This window comes from Pteropus medius, unplaced genomic scaffold (genome assembly GCF_902729225.1).
Source record: "Pteropus medius unplaced genomic scaffold, Ma_sr-lr_union100, whole genome shotgun sequence".
Classification (NCBI taxonomy): Eukaryota; Metazoa; Chordata; class Mammalia; order Chiroptera; family Pteropodidae; genus Pteropus; species Pteropus medius.
This window is the reverse complement of record NW_024355205.1, coordinates 5,174,180-5,192,069: the sequence shown is the minus strand read 5'-3', so window position 1 is coordinate 5,192,069 and position 17,890 is coordinate 5,174,180. Positions and strand designations below refer to the sequence as shown.

Here is a 17,890-nt window from a genome sequence, read left to right as displayed (position 1 = left end):
ATATTTCATGCCAAGCCCTTCTGTCCTGCATAGTTTCTTTTGAGAAATCAGCTGCCAGTCTTATGGGTACTCCCTTGTGGGTAACTAATTGCTTTTCTCTTGCTGCTTTTAAGATTTTCTTCTTGTATTTAACCTTTGGCATTTTAATTATGATACATCTTGGTGTGGGCCTCTTTGGGTTCTTCTTTCTTGGGAGTCTCTGAGCTTTCTGGGGTTGTATGTCTATTTCCTTCACCAGGTGAGGGAAGTTTTCCAACGTTATTTTTCAAATAGCTCTTCAATGTCTGGTGTTCAATAAGGTTCTCCTATGACAGATATTTTTATATTTAATAGTGTCCATAGGCTCCTTAAATTATTATTATAGTCTTGGCTTCTTTTTTCTTACCATTCTGATTAAGTGTCCTTGGCTTCCTCATCCTCTGTATCAGTGGTTCGATCCTCTTCTTTATCCACTCTGTTTATTCAATCTAATATACTCTTCATCTCAGATAATGTGTTCTTCATTTCAGACTGAGTCCCTTTTATAATTTCCATTTTCGTTTTTGTTTTTTATCTCTTTGTTAAAGTTCTCACTGAATTTATCTATACTTCCCCTAAGTTCATTGAGCATCTTTATAACCAGTGTTTTGAGCTCTGCATCTGTTAGATTGCTTGCCTCCATTATTCCTGGATCTCTGTTCTGTTCTCATATGGTTTCTGCTTCTTTGTCTTTCTATTTTGGCTGCCTTTATGTGTCTATTTCTATGTACTAAGCAAAGCTTTTAAGTCTCCTGGTCTTATAAGTGTGGATTTGTGAAGTAGGTGTCTAGTGGCACAGTCCTGAGAAGGGCCAGTGGCAGGCCAGGTTTAGCCCCAGCCTGTGCCCCTCCAGGGCCACCTGTTAAGATTCAGCAAGCAATCCACAGATGCTGTGCTTATAGTTGCCTCAAGAAACTACACCAGAAACTGAGGCCAGCTGCCACCAGTGTGAGTCTTGGTGCTGCTCAGCAAGGAGCAAGTGCCTGATTCGCAGAGGACACACCTGGATGTGGCTTGGGTGAGGCCGCAAATTGAGGAAAACAGAGTTTCATGGAATCCTCTGGGCAGAGCAATCTCTGTTATTCAGTTTGATAATGTCTCAGCTATGGCAGCACTGAGTCTGTGCACTGGGAGGGGGAGGGCTCAACAGAGGAACAATGGATACCGCTGGCGCTTCTGTCCAGGAGAGATCCTCACCTCCAGCCCTCACTCTGACAACTCAGTGTCCCCTGTAAGTCCCTGGTGCTCCCTGAGCAGCATACCCAGTGCTGGTGTTCATAGTGAGCAGGTCTGTCACTGCAAATGTCCACTCGAGGACATGGCCCCTTTAAGAGGAGTCTGCAGCTGCCAGCCTCTGTCCCACTCAGCCACTCGGGACTGGGCAGCCTCGCATCTTCACCTCCTCCTACCCTCTACCACTGCAGACTGATTAATAATTTCTGTCCCTAGTTGTAGTGCTTCCTTTCATCTATATCCCAGGTGACTTTCCTTGCTCTTGGCTCCTTGTTTCTGTCACAACTTTGATTTGGTCATGAGAGGGATGAACAAAGCCTCTATCATCTATGCCATTTTTTTTTTCTCTTGAAGTAAAAATTTTCAAATCCAGCACTGCATGGAATTGAGAGGAACAAGGTCTTCCCAGCCAACTCTTTATTACCATAGATATCTTGCCCATAAACACAATAACAACACACTCTCAGAATAGGGATGATATTCCAGTGAGACTTCAGAAATTGAAAATTTGAAATTGTGCTTCAGCTTTCTGTTTTGTAAATTTACATTTGAAAAACTAAACACAGATCACAGCTGGTAATACAGCTTTCTTTATGAATAAAAAAGACACCATACCTTCATTTTATGAGGTATCTTCACAATATTGGCACAATCAACCAGTCGACACACAAATGCTTAATATGTGCCTACTATATGCAGTATATTTTGAGTGAGGATTTTAAGACATAGCCGCCTGTCCTTTGAGGTTATTACAATTTAGGTAAAAGACACAAATATCCATAGAAAGTTGATAATGCAAAGCAATAGCAACATAGAATTAACAATTTATCATTTCGAAGAAAAGGGCCTAGAGCATCTGAACTCCTAAGGATCTTTCCAGGTTCGTGATATGCCCATGGGTTCATCACTAAATGAATGATGTAGACCAGCGTGTCAAACTTCAAGGCACAAAGAATGTCGTTGTTAAAACAAAAATTCAGATTCAGTGAGTCTGGGTGGGGACCAAGATCCTGGATTTTTTACAGGTTCCCAGGTTATGGCAATGCTGGTGGGTGGGGACCACACTCTTTGTTGCAAGGAGATAGAAAACATTTTCACCAAATTCCCAGTTGCCACCCCAGACTTACTGAATCTGATTTAAAGGGAATGGGGCTCAAGAATGATGTTTTAAGAGAATCTCTGGGTAATTTTTATGCATTTTAAAGATTGAGAAGCACTGGTACAGACATTAAGTGCTACGGGCCAGATGTGCTGGATTCAGGACACATATCTTTTCCCCAGCAGTTATCCCCAGGGGGACATTAGGCCTCAGTCTTTTCAGGGATTGTCAATTTAGTATCAAGTGGCCTGGTTTGACTTCTCCAACATTAGCAGATCGAAGGCTGACCGGAGCCCCAGCTAGAGACTGATACACCCTTACATGTTGTTAGACACAGACTGGATCACTCCAGAGAATAGTGGCCAGAAAGGAGCTGTGATAGCCAGACTGATGACTATTCTTATTATAATACTCACAGGGAGCAGAGACCATAATAGATTTAGCAGTTGTGGACATCCTAATGCCAGAGACTCTCCCTTCCTAAAAGGGAACTGTAATCATCCAATATATTTCCCCATCCCCTGGCCTGAGATTAAGCTGTCCTGGGCTCCCAGACACTACTCCAGGAGCCCCAGATGGTACTGGCTAATGTACTCCAACCATGCCATTATGAACACATGCAGACCACATGAGGGCAACTAGTTTCTGGAGACTGAATGCATGACACTACCCCCATCCCCAAGGTCCCTAAGACACTGGGAGGAAGAGTTGTAAGTGGGACGTTGGGTGCTGAGAGGTCTTGGGAAAATGAGGACCCATGCAAAACCCATAGAGAGAGGGAGCTAGGCAGACATCAGGGAATCTAACAATGAGAAGAAAACACACTCAAGTTCTGGCATTTTCTCTCTCTTAATTTCAACGCTATTTGACTGTATAATTTAGGAAGCATCTTTTTGGAATTAGGGTAGACCATTAACTTTTCATCCAGCAGAGCATTAGAACGATGATTTTATTTATTTATTTTGCAATGATATAATGACTTTGTCTAGCTAGAAAAGTAAAAAAAAGTCAAATGCTAACTTGGAATCAACAGACTCCTTGGATAATTAATTTTCTTTGATCTAATTGATTCCACAACTCTAAGAAGCTCATTAATCAGGACTTGTCACTGCCTCTGACTTTGGAGGTAGAGTCTACCAAAATTCAGTTCTATAATATTAACAAGAAACGAATCTAGACGAGGCCAGAATTATTCTGATGCCTAGGATTAAAGAGAGGCACTTTCCATTGTCCCCAGATGTCAACACAAACAAAACAAACAAACAAGAAAACAAAAACAAGCAAACACAGAAGGATCAGGAGAGGCTGTAGCCCCAGACAACCCTTCTACCATCATGACCAGCCCAGGAAGAAAGGTGAAGGAGAGGGAAGTGTCTGCACCAGTCCAGAAGTCTGATATTAAATTGAAAAAGCAGGAAGGAATTGAGGCCTCAGGAAGGAGCCCCTGGGCCTCTTGGGTGAGAAGGGACCAGGTTGAATTGTGGCTCTGGAACCCCCTGTGTCCACACTCTAATTCTGTCACTTTTCTGCCTGGGATGGTCGTGGAGGTCCGTGGATATATTCATATATATGCACATATATATATGGGAGCTCTGACATTACACACTTAGTTCACGTCCATTGTGAGCCAAAAGTGCAGACTTCCGAGAAATTTCTCTCTTGTGGCAAATGCACAGGCATCCCAGGCCCTGTGGCTTTGTGGGGAATGTTCAATCTTCTGCGTGTAGTTGGGTACATTATTTTGGCAAGCACTCAGGGTCCCATTGAGCTCCTTGGGGCAGAAAATATGTCTAATTCCTCTTTGTATCCTCATGCAGACTTCAGCGACCCCCACAGACTGTGTGCCCAGCGATGCTTTGGTCCGCTCTTCCATCGTCCTATGTGCCCCTCCATCCTTGTCGTAGAAGAAGCCAAAATAGCATCCTTCGCCTGGTAGAAAGAGGTCAGTTTGGGAAACTTCAGAAACCTGTTGGCCTGTATCTGACTCTGTCACTTATTAACTGTGTGATCAGCTGTATGAAACTCAGTTTTCTGAATTTTGAATGAGTATACAGGAACCATCACGACCAGCCCAGGCAGAAAGGTGAAGGAGAGGGAGGTGTCTGCTCCAGTCCAGAAGTCTGATATCAAATTGAAAAAGCAGGAAGGAACAGAGGCCTCAGGAAGGAGCCCCTGGACCTCTTGGATGAGAAGGGACCAGGTTGATTGTGGCTCTGGAAGCCCCTGTGTCCACACTCTGATTCTATCACTTATTAGCCGTGTGATCACCTCTGTGAGACTTAGTTTGCTTAATTTTGAAGGAGTATCCACGGACCTCCACGACCATCCCAGGCAGAAAAGTGACCGGGGATATGTGTCTGCTCTAGTCCAGAAGTTTCTTTTCAAATTGAGAAAGCAGGATGGAGCAGAGTCCTCAGGAAGGAACCCCGGGGCCTCTTGGATGAGCTGGAACTATGTCCAATTGTGGCTCTGGGACCCCCTGTTTCCATACTCCAGGAAGGCGGATGTGCTTGGAATGGCCTGCCTTCCCAGAGACCTGGGGGCAACACGGCCTTTTGTTCTAAAAAACCAACATATATAAGGGCATATATATTCATATATATGCTTATACATATATGGGAGCTCTGGTATTACACACTCAGATCACGTCCATTGTGAGCCAAATTGCAGACTTCCAAGAAATTTCTCACTTGCAGCAAATGCACAGGCTTCCCCAGCCCTGGGGCTTTGTGGGGAATGTTCAATCTTCTGCGGGTAGTTGGGTACATATGTTTGACAAGCGCTCAGGGTCCCATTGAGCTCCTTGGGGCAGAAAATATGTCTAATTCCTCTTTGTATCCTCATGCAGACTTCAGGGCCTCCCACAGACAGTGTGCCCAGGGATGCTTTGGCCCGCCCTTCCATCAACCCATGTGGTCCTCCATCCTTGTCGAGGAAGAAGCCAAAATGGCATCCTTCACATGTTAGAAAGAGGTCAGTTTGCGAAACTTCAGACACCTGTTGGCCTGTATGAGACTCTGTCACTTATTAGCTGTGTGATCACCTGTATGAGACTCAGTTTTCTGAATTTTGAATGAGTATGCACGGACCACCACAACCATCCCAGGCAGAAAAGTAACGGTCTGATGGTCTGCTCTAGTCCAGAAATTTCATTTCAAATTGAGAAAGCAGGAGGGAGCAGAGGCCTTAGGAAGGATCCCCGGGGCCTCTTGGATGAACTGAGACTATGTCGAATTGGGGCTCTGGAACCCCCTATGTCCACACTCCGGGAAGGGTTATGTGCTTGGTACGGCCTGCCTTCCCTAAAGACCTTGGAGTCAAACAGCTTTTTGTTATATAAACCACTATACACACACACACACACACACACACATATATGTATTCATATATTCACATATATACATTTTCGAGCTCTGACATTACACACTCAATTCTCGTGCATTGTGAGCCAGAAGTGCAGACTTCCGAGAAATTTCTCACTTGTGGCAAATGCACAGCTATCCCAGACCCTGGTTCAATCTTCCACGGGTAGTTGTGTACAGACGTTTGACAAGCACTCAGGGTCCCATTGAGCTCCTTGGGGCAGAAAATATGTCTAATTCCTCTCTGTTTCCTCATGCAGACTTAAGGGCTACTCACAGACAGTGTGCCCAGGATGCTTTGGTCCACCAATCCAACGTCCCATCTGCCCCTCTTTCAAGAGTATCCAAAAATTTGTGTGTGTGTGTGTGTGTGTGTGAGTGTGTGAGATTGTGTGTGAGAGAGAGAGAGATAGTCAGAGACAGAGGCAGGAACAGAGACAGAGAATAAAATGATCCCACTTTTAAAACAATGGCTCCAAAATTTAAAGATAGTTTAGGAACAAAGAAAATACAGCTGCTCAGTGGGTACAGGTGGCCCATGTGTGTGACTTCTCTTCTGGGCATCAGAGAAATAAGTGTGGAAGAGAACAATCGCGGAAGCTTAAAAAATGCAGATTCCCAGGTTCCATCATTAGAAGTTCTGATTAGGTAGATTTAGGGTCAAACCCAGAATCCTGCATTTTGATTAAAAATCAAAATATATTCCAGGTGATTTTGACCCAGGAGGTTCATAGATTCCACTCTGAGAAATATTCCTTTAAGGATTGAGATTTTTTTTTCCCCTTGGTTTCTTCACTCTCTTTAGCTCTACTTTTTATTCTCTCATCATCAGTGATACAAACATCAAGGCAAATATTGAAATATAGGTTTAGAACTACACTGTGTGATGTAGTAGCGAAGTGGCTAGTGAGCAGTTCAAACGTGGGGCTCTAAGTGTAAAATAGACACAAAACTTCAAAGACAATAAAAATTTAAAAAACATAAAATATCTTAATAAACGTTTAATATTAAATGTTGCAATGGTAATATTTTAGATATATTGAGTTAAGCAAAATCTATTATCAGAATTTATTTCACCTGCTAAGAAACTTAAAGTTACATTATGGGCCTCACAATTGTGATTCACAATATATATCTATGGCTGGTGCTGGTCTGGGATACTGTGGTGAAGAGGGTTGTTTTCCCCTCAGGCCTTAGTGTATAGAGGCAAAAGAAGAGCTTGTATTCACATAACCATAGTTCCACCCAAATCACCAGGACCAGGGATTTCACATCTGGGGACAGAGCTCTAGGCAGACACGCACTGTTCATGCCTCAGCATGCCTCCTTAGACAGACAGCAGAAGGCAGCTGGCTGAGGTTTGGGATTCTCTGGCTCTGGCCATCTCTTCCTCTGCCACCAGAGGCATGATTAAAAGCCATTCACATAATTAACATAGCACAGAAGGATAGGACAAGTGCAGCTCATTGTAGGTCCTGTTTCCAAGAGATACAAAGGAAGCTACGAATTCCGCTAGGTATTCAAGAGGCACAGATTAAGACAATGTCTCTGATCTAATCTCAGATTAAGGAATAGCATTTTCGGAAGACACCTATAAAGAGGTTTTTATAAAAATTTTGGGCTGATATTAGCATAAGAGTTGTTCAGTAAAAAAGGTCACCAAAACACGAACACTGAGAGGAGACAAAGTAGGATTACAAGATCTTGTTAGTCTTTTGAGTTGAGCAGAACATCTCAAACTCTATTTTCCATCTCATTCATTCATTCATCAGATCTCCAAATGCATTAGGTCAGCACTTTCTATTCTTAAATTCTTTAAAAATACCTATGTGCTTTAAGAGAAATTTTATCCATGTTTCTGATTCATTTATGCCATTTTGTAAGAGCCATTTGATGTCCAAAAATACTCTTGGTCTTCATTAGCAACCCTGTTTTCTTTCAACCTGAAGGTCTTGTTGTGTCTATACAGAAACCTAGATTCAGGTGTAAAGTCAGAATCCACCCAATGCGAGTAATTTTACTGATTCAATTATAAAGAGCTGTCCCAGAATCTACACCTACTTACTCATTCTTTTGGGGGATCATCTTCTTGGTCTCACCTGCCTGGGTCATGCATATTGATCTTTATTGATTTGTTGTTGCATTGTTGTTGTTGTTGTTAGTTTTTAGTATTCTATTCGGCCTCTCTCTTCCTTTGGAAATCAGTTCTTTCTCCTTGTTTCAAACTTGTGTCTGCAAGCCCGCAATCCCCCACTTTGGCTTCCAGTTTCCAAGGCCTTGTCATTCACTTTCCCTCTGCAACACCCACCTCATCAAATTTAGCATTCATTTTAAGTTAAATTCCCACTTGTAAACTTCTGCCATTACCCCACAGTATCTTCCCTTCTGCCTTGTTTTGTCACCCAAGGTTTTACAAATGTCTTTTGGGTTGTTCTTCCTTTTGTTGCTCTCCATTCTATCCATGGGTACTTCAGGGATGGGAAATCTACAGAGGATCTCTCTTTCTCACCAGTAATATCACACACCTGTAGCAATGGGCACCCCTGAAGAAAGGACTACGTGTTATTAGGAATAGAGATGGTGTTGGACACATATTTACTGGACCCCAGTAGAGAGGACCATTTGAGACTATTCAAAACCCACTGACTGACCTGGCAGCACATTCTAATGCAACTGTTCATAACTTGACCTCTTATTTTTGTTAATAAGAAGGAAATAAAAATAATGTACCAATATTAAGTGCCGCTTTGATGACTTTGAAATATTTGGAAGTTTAGGCATTGTCATTTTTATAAGATAGGAGGATATGTAGTCTATATATTCTAAGTCAGAGCTGATGGTTTTAACAGACACCTGATTACAATTCACCTTCAGGATTCCCAACTCTTACTACATTGGTCCACTCAGTTTCCCAACATCCCTATTCAGACAAGAATTTCCCTAAGATGCTTGATACTCCTCACAACAGACTGCTATTTGGGACTAGCCTCTTACGGGGGCCGGGGTCCCAAACCCTATCAAAATGTACACAACTTTCATCTTGCTCCCTTGGAACCTTACTTTGGGGCAATGAGAGCTACCTGAGCCTAAGAGTCAGGAAGATCAAGCAGTGAGGCTTGGATGCCTCAGCCCACTTCCAAAATTAACAATTTCACAGAAAAAATATGCATTAGAACCATTAATATGAGTCAAAGTAGGTCAAAGTCTAGAAATCAGAAGAGAGAGAAGACAAACATATCGGAGGCCTCAGCTAAAGAGGGCTGGTACACGGGAGCACTAAGTTATGCTCCAAGTCTCATGGCAATCAGAGGAAAAGGCACAAGATGTTGAATTTTATAGTTTTCAGTCTCTGATCAAGGAAGCTTATGAGTTCTTTCGTAGGGACCTGTTTTCTCCTGGCAATAAATTCTTGGAGGTTTTTATTGAATTGATTTTTATATAAATGACAATCTGGACTAAAAGTGGCTTACAGAAGATGTAGAAATGATTTTCTTACAGCCATTTCTTACACTGACTGCAATAAACACTGGGGGCAAGCTGTTTATTATATCATAACTCAGTGAAGATATTTCTTCAGAGTTTCGCTAATATGGTCTAGACCCATAACTTTCTTGTGATTTATCTTGATATATAGATAGAGCTCAGAGGGCCTAGAGAAAAGAATGATTAGCATGACTCAGAGACATTCTCAAGAATTCATTGTTTCTGCTGATTCTCAGGCAGAACCTGGGGATTGGTCTGTGTGTTGGAAAGCAAAGCCAGCCATAGGCTTTGATGTGCACATCTCAATGCTGAAGTTTTATCATGAGATAAACATTTCTCAATTTTTAAGGTAGGCCTCTTCTATATTTCCCTGGTTTCAGACAAAAAATCCCACCTACTGATACAGTTAGGGAGAGAATTTATTTTGCGCAAATACTTATCTGAATAATTATCCCACTGAAGCTTGAAATTTCCCATATAAAATATGATTGGGACAACTTTGGTCTGTAAACTTTTAAAAAGTAGCCATCTGTAGCATTCATAAAATAACCTACCTCTGGCTCACTCAAAGGTAGCATTTTGAGCTGTTTTTCCTCTGATAGGCTACAAGATATACCTTCATGTATTTATGTATCTTTTGGATGGAGACCTTTTCAGCAATAAAAATGGTAGTAAAAAGCCAGTTTGCTTGGTCCAACAGAGAGGCTCAATGATGTGAAAATATACCAAAAAATGTCTTTCCTTTGGGATCATGGCCCAGAAGAAAGGGTAAGCATCAAAGAAGAGCTATCTATTATTTTAGCTCATAACGACTACAATCTCTGAGTAGCACTAGTTGGTATTAGCCTGATACAGGGTGTTGGTTGCTAGCAGCATTATGCAGCCTACACTTCTTGAGCATGAATGAGGTGAGGTTGTCACATTCTATCAGTAGGCTGCACACTAGGAGCCTGGCTCTGACAGTGGCAATAATCACTAAGGTTCAGGAGAGAGGTGGCCTCAGTATAGAACCTTGAATCTGGTTACTTATCTACCCAGCCCAGGCCAGGTGCCAAATAAGTTGTCAGTGCTTAGTATAGGGAAGTGAATATTTGTGGGGTAAATAAATAGCTGAATGCTAATGGCATAAAGTCAGCAGAAACTCTAGTGCTGGAGCCAGTGATCCCAGTTTGACAACCCTGCTGAGAGAAGACAGGGCGTGACCCAGGACTACAGCAGACTGGGAAAGACATAATAAAATTGGGTTCTGGATTCCCAGCCACCAAGAATCTTGAGGTTCTCATGACAAAAAGAAAGGTCAGAGAACCAAACCAGTTAGTGGGACCTGTGCATAAGTCAGATTAGGTGGAGGTTCTACTGGTTGTGGAACTGGAAGAAGCCAATGGCCCTTCTCCCATTCCACCTTTTCTTCCCAGTAAGGCTCCTCAGAGTGTTCTCCTTGTCCTGTTGGAGCATTTACTCTCTTCCACTCTCATCGATAGGTCAGGTGAACAAAGGGAGGCTAGTGAGAGAATCTCCCCGGCCAAGTTCTCAGAGATTTAAGAAAATACTACTGCCCAGATCCCACCCCAGAGAGTCAGATTTAATGGGTCTGGGGCGGGCGGTACCACAGGCACTGGTATTTTTTATAAGCTCTCTAGGTTATTCGTAAGTACGGCCAGGTCAAACATTAAACCCTCATTCTCTTCTAGTATATTTTTACTTCTACACATGAATAGTTTTGGTGTACATTAATTGTCTTTTCTCCCTCCTTTGAGAAATATCAAGGGTTATGTTCTCACTTACTCTATTCATCTTTAAGAATTGCAGAAGAATACTTATCCAGAAGGACTGAGGTCTGACTTATTGCTATTAAGGAATTCTCTGGGGTTTAACAGTAAAACTTCAAAAGAACACTATGAATTTAAAACATTTTCATGTAACATTTTATATAATTATAAATCAATGCTTTAAACCAGTTATTACTATTCACCTTGAATATAAACAGCAATGAATAATAAATTCACAAAACTAAAAAACAAAAAACAAAAAACAAGGAAAACTCACGAGTTGTCAGTGAGACCGCTGTGACCTCACCATGGATTCAGCCATAACTCCACTGACCCGGCCTACAGATAACACCTTCATCCCACACCATGTCTACCATCACATCATCCCTCAGTTATTTCAATGGTGTAATTTTTTTTTTAAATGGTTGAACATTTTTTATATCCTTTTAGAATAATTCTGTGGTTTGCATGTTTTAGGGACTTAGATTCCCAGAACTCACATTGGTTTTCCCAGGCAAATTAAGGAAGTGGAGGGAAGGCTGTTTCTCTTGAGCAGTGATGAGAAGGAAACACTGATCAAGACACTTCCAGATCTTTTGTGGGATTATATTCCAACTTTGTCTTCATTTTCCCAAAATAAACAGTCCTCAGTTATTTAGTCCATTTAAAACCTCTCATGTACAGTTGTGTCATCCTTGAAGATCTTGATGTGTTAAATTGAGGAAGGTCGGTGGTAGGCTTTCTCAATTAATATTTCTAAACAATACAACCAAATTCTAAAAATACATCCAAAGCAAACAATGTGTACCCACATTAGAAATATAAACTGGCCTATCCAGGAAATTCTAAATGGGTTTCTTCAAAAGATGTAGAATGAAGAAAACATTCATTTCCTTTTGTACCTGCAGAACATGACTACATTCCTTGATGTGATGTTTTTAGATGAGAGAAGGTTTGTTCAGAGAACACAACATCCCTTAAGTGTATTCAGTAAAACTGGTAAATGGCTGGTCTCTAGGCCCTGCCTGGTTCGCAGCTTCTTTGTCCATCTTTGCTCCCCACGTGTAAGATCAGTGCAGTGACAAGACAGACTGAATGAGCTAACGCCCTCAGCTAGAACATTTGGTTGCATCACACTGGTTGGTGGGAGAACAATCTTCTTGTGATGCAATTATAATAATCATAATTCTACCTTGCTCCCTTTTATCTGAGTGTGGCAGAGACTGGTTAGCTGGCTACAAAATCTGTTTGTTTGTTTGTTTTCAGCCTGGGCACATCTCAATTTGCTGAGTTAATATAGCAGTGGGATGGAGTCCTGACCAGTGGATTTTAGGCATAAGAGATAAGTGTCCCTTTCAGGCTTTGCCCATTACAAGCCTCCTATGTGTGATTTTCTATGCTTTTCCCCCTGATCAGTGACCTTAAAAGCCACATTCGATGATGGCAGAGCCACGAGTTAGACAGTGCCTGGATTGCTGAGTCACTACTTAGAGGAGAGCTACCTAACAATCAAGACTATTTGGTTTGAAATTTGAGCAAGAGTGAAACTCTCACAAGTCGAGTCACTATTACTTGGGGGTTTTTCTATTACAGCAGCAAGAATCATCCTAACATTACACTGAATTCTTTTCTAGTAATCTGCTGGATTTCTCCAAGTCTCCAAGGACTAGGGTCCTGCACTGTTCTTCCCAGTTGTCCCCTAGGGCTTAGAGCCTTTCCTTGACCCCCAGCTGGGTGACCTGAGTCTTCATATCTCTTATCTCTATGTTCTACCCGCATCTGGCCTGCCAGGAATCTCTTCCTTTGGATTTCCTCATCAATGGACTGAGCTGCCTTGGCAGATATGGTATCTCAGTGTTGTTTCCTTTCTTTTTAGATTCCCTGCTCCATCTCATTACCTATAAACCTGACCTCTCCTATCAATTTTTGTCCCCTCACTCCCTTGGTGCATCTAATTCTAGGCTCTGACATTTCCCAGTCTGCTTCTTCTGACCACTGATGGGTATCACCTTCCCAAGCTCTAGGCCAGTAGTTCTCAAGGTGTGGTCAGCACCAGCATCACTTTGCAGCTTGGTAGAAATCAAAATTCTCAGGCCTCACCCCAGACCTACTGAATCAGACTACAAAGGTGAGGCCCATATTCTGTTTTAACAAGCTCTAGAATCTAACACTCTGGAGCATGGCCCTTCGTCCTATCCACCAGTTTTATAAAGAGGCTGCAGTGTAATGTTTTTTTCCAGGAGGAGAACAAGTCTGCAATTTATCTAGATAATCCTGGACTTTTCATTCAGTAGAGATCTTTAGATATCTCTTTGATATGAAGCTTATAGTCCTTTGTACTAAGATAGAGCATTTTGATTAAGTACATGGCCATAAAGTGAAGTATTTTCCTGACATGAAACGAGACTCTTCAAATCCCGTGTGTGTGTGTGTTTTAATATAGCTATTAGAATTAGATCACTACTAGAAAGACAAGAATAAGATCCACATTTTCTGGAATATGCTGAGCTTAAATCTCAGTGGGCTGCCAATGAAGTCACCTGCCATTTCTGAAGGAGATTTGGCACTAAATAAATAACAGTGTGTGAGGTTGTAGAACTGACCCTGAAAACACCAACTTTCCTTTTAAAAATTCTTTGTCCAACAGTGGTCCCAGGGGATAATAATTTAATGATGAATATCTTGGTCCCTTCAAAAGGTCAACATAGTAAAAGAATTTAATGGATTGCCTTTAAGACTGGTTTTCTTACTAGAGAAAGTGACAACTTGGTGAAGATGAGATGCTACAAGTAAAATTTCTCTTCTCTCACAGCCTTAATTACTGTGCAATGACTTTATTCAGAATGTTTGCAAAATCAGAAGCCAACTGGAGAAAATGATATTTGACAGCTAGCTAATCTTTGAAAACAAGCTGAAAAAAAAAATTTAAAAAAAAAGTGTTTTTAAGTACATGAAAAAATCGACAGCGTCAAAATAAAGAAAACTATTCCACATTTTCACATATATGGCAATACTTGAGAGTTTTCATTTTTTGTTTTAATATTTGACTAATTTTCTAAAGATTTTTAAAACTCAACAAAGCACAAAGCATATGTTGCTGTGTCATTTTGTGGGTCACAGCTAAGGTTCAAAGGGTAGCTAGTGCCTCTCCAAAGAGGTTAAAAGCTCAGACGAGCCCCTTCCATCCTCAGCTCCAAACATTGTCACTGCCAAGCCTCTGTTGATGGCACAGCATTCAGCATGCAAGGATTTATAACATGTTGGGCACTCATTTCCCAGCTCTAACTGTATGACAAGAGCTGAGAAGTAAATATGTTTAGACCTGAGGGTTGGGTTTTTTTTGTACGTGTTGAAGTAATGATACAGATTCCTATGAAAACAAATCAAATAAACAATAAAGGTTAGTGAAAGGAAAGGCAGATGATGTTCAATTTCTTTAAGACCTGCTCAGCAAATCTCAACCAGCCCCTTTAGATTCCTTTTTGGACAGGAGCATGATGCTAGTTCTTATTTACATGATTAACTTCCAGCCTGTCCAGATGTGTTTATCTCCAAGAAATGTTCAGATTCCTCAAAGTAAAAGATTGAAATCACAGTCGTCAGCAGCATCATTGCCAATCGGTGTGATATTTTTATGCTCTTTTCTAGTTAGGGTGATCCATTGGAAAGCGTGACCAAATGCTTTTTTCCATTGTGCTTCTGTCTGTTTCCAGAATGCCTACATCTCCTGAAGAAGCTCCAGCAGTGAAGCCATACTGAAACCTCTACCATTGTTCAAAGGCTATCTTGGTATCTGGCACTGAGTTGCTGATAAGTTATCTTCATCAGAAAAATTCATTTTTAAGTGCTCCATTTACATGAAGGTCTGTGCTGTATAATAAAAAACCAACTTAGCAACACAGTGATATTTCTAAAATCTTAAAAGTTGAGCTAGCACTCAAAAGGATGGGCATTAAAGAAATATATACTATTAGCAGAACTATGTGTTGACACAAACATAAAACAAGCATTCATAAGAAATATAATATTATGAGCAAACACAAGTTGTACAAGATATGGTATAAGGAGCAATGGTAGGTATTACAAACCTCAGAGGCACACCTCTTGAACACACACACACACTCACACACACTCACACACACTCACAGTCACTCACTCACGGATTCTCCCTGGTCTTAGCACCACATGGTGACCTTTCTTACAGGGAGGAAAACTGCCCAAATGTTCCACATTTTTCCCCTACCATACTGGTCCTCAGAAATACATTTCTCCCTTTGTAGTTCAAAGTTCAAGCAGAAAGAGCTTCTCCCAACCTGGGTAAAAGGCTCCTCCCACAGGCAGAACTTCAAATTGGTACCAGAGCAGAGGGTGCTGATTTTTGCAGAATAACCATGGGCCTTTGAGTTAGAGAAACAGACAGCCACTTATATCCCTGAGAGACAGCCAATATTTTGTAGCACATATTAGAAGGAAGCAGAATCTTTTGTAGAAATCAATTCATAAAGACATAGTCTTCAAAACCTGCATTCAGACAAATTATAAGCCAAAAGTAAAATTTAATGATGACAACGCTGAAGCAAGAAGCAGACATTCCACTCAAAAGAGACTGCTTGAGTCAAGATCACTGTGCAGCATCTAAGAGATTCCAAACCAGACCAATACAGAGATGGCTTCCTTAGCCCCATAGGTTAAAGGTTGTCTCTGGCCTCAGTGAGAAGGAATTTGGACTGATATAGTCTTATTTTTATGATGAAGATATAACACTTATAGGGTACACTTTTTAAAATTAATTTCAAGCAATTAATATCTAAATTACATTGGCTTATACCTCAGAATATCTGTTTAGTCACTCTCATCAAGTCTTTATCATCTTTATAAAATCCTCAGTTAAAAGGAAATGAGCCATCAATTCATGAAAAGACATAAATATTAAATGCATTTTAATAAGCTAAAGAAGCCATTCTGAAAAGGCTACATACTTTATGATTCCAACTTCATGTCATTGTGGAAAAGATAAAACTATGGAGACGGTAAAAAGATCGGTGGTTGCCAGGGATCGTTATAGCCCAAACAGAGGCAATGTTTTCTTAATCCATTAAGCTGATGAACACAGAGAGGTTGGAAGGTAGACCAGGTGAAAATTCTCTGTGGCCTTGACAAGTGGTTCTTAATAATTTTTCTGATGCAATATACATAACAGATGGCATTTTTAATGGGCTCTGACCAAGTATAAAGATTAATTTGTTAACAGGAAACTCGAAGTAACAATTGCTTAAACAAAAGGATTTCTCTATCTCTATCTTGATCTAGATCTCTATGTCTAGTTCTAGAGTTCAGGGCTTTAATAAAGCTCCATGGTCATCACTAGCCCAGAGCCCATCTGCCTTTATACTCTACCATCCTAGAGCATGGCATCTACTCTCACGTTACCTTGTGATCCCAAATGGCTGCTGGGGATCCAACCATTGCATCCATAGTGCAGGCAACAGGAAGAAGAAATCCAAAGTGAGACTCAAGGGTTCCTTTCCATTTTAGTCAGTTCCCTTTAAGCAACCTTTCTGAAAGTGCCAGACACCTTTTTCCCTTCTATTTCATTAACTAGAACTTAGTCATATGGCCATACTTAGCTAGAAGAGAAGTTAGGCATATTGCCACCCCAAATAAGAGAAGTTTTGCCTGGAGACAGGAGATTGAGGGAAGCATCTCGGTTTGTTTCTGCCAGAGTTATATACAATTCCCAGAGCACTAACACCAACTCCTTCCTCTCTTTCTCCCTCAGGTAAGTACATGAATCTGAGAGGAACATTATCATAGGCCCAGCCTTGAATCTATTGAGTTGATTGTTTAAATATAGTAAACCATTTGCAAACTTTGGGGCTGTAATATACTATTATTTGGATGTACCTCAAAACCCATTGTGATTTATCAAGGTGTTATGATGTTAAGACTGAGAACACTGCACATATAAAGTAAGTAGCCATGTCTGTAACAATAAAGAATGGGCTTAGAAGATGTGAAGGAAAAAGTGACAGGATGGATTTCGCTGCCAAATATCTATCTTTTAGACATGAAGAGAAATGACGAGTGAAAAATTATTCAGAGGCTTCTTCTAGGAATGTCAGCAATATGGTTGTGGTGGTTGTAATGGAGACTCTTAGCTAAATACTCTTGGTTTTGGAGCCTCTCACACACATGGAATAGCCCCAAGCACGGTAGTCTGTTACTTCAGTAGCTTCAAATGGACCAGGCCTCCTGGAGTTCATGTCTCTTTGGAGTCCCCTGCCTTGAATCTGGGCTGCCTGCGACCAACCGCTTTAACCAAAAGTGAAGCTGTGCCAGTGGCCAGACTAGTTTTAAGAAGGCTGGAGGTTTCTATTTTCCTTCTTGAATATCCTGAGCTGCCATGGAAATAGTCTGGCTGCTCTGCTGGTGAAACCGTGTGGAGAGGTTCAGTGGAGTGGCCACAAAGAGGAGAAGCCCCAAGACTACATGAAGAAAGAGAGCGAGTCCACTAGTCCCAGCAACCAGCGAAGTCCAGACCCCAGCCTCCCTGCCAGCCAAATGCAGCCACTCTGACCACCAGCAAGCGCATACTGAACAACCGTGAGCAAATAAAATGGTGGTTGTTTTAAGCTACCACGTTTTAAGTATTGCTTGTACCTAGCAATACTTAATCAAACCACCATCACCTCCCCAAACATATCTACAGGCTTGAGCTGGGCCCCTGGCCAATGTGGCTGCCACGGCTTGTGCTGCTACTGCTGCGGCTGCCACAACAGCTCTGACTGGCCTCTGCTATCACAGCCAAGGGATTCAGTGCCCTCTGGATCACTCCCTAACCCATAGCCCCAAAATTCACCTTCCAGATCCCTCCTCCTGACTCGGTCAGGCCTACTGAGATCCTTTCTGACAGAAGCAATCCTGGC

The 17,890-nt window shown here is 41.5% G+C and overlaps 2 long non-coding RNA genes across 5 annotated transcripts in view; one reads left to right on the top strand and one right to left on the bottom strand.

Moving 5' to 3' along the window:
* Positions 1-14,865, top strand: part of LOC120598575 (uncharacterized) — a 198,262-nt gene extending 183,397 nt beyond the window's left edge. Inside the window, exon 3 of the long non-coding RNA XR_005651616.1 lies at positions 14,678-14,865. This is a non-coding gene — a long non-coding RNA (uncharacterized LOC120598575). The remainder of the gene's footprint in view (positions 1-14,677) is intronic.
* The window catches only part of LOC120598574 (uncharacterized), a 232,087-nt gene that overhangs the window by 52,343 nt on the left and 161,854 nt on the right, over positions 1-17,890 (bottom strand). The gene's annotated exons all lie outside the window — the stretch shown is intronic.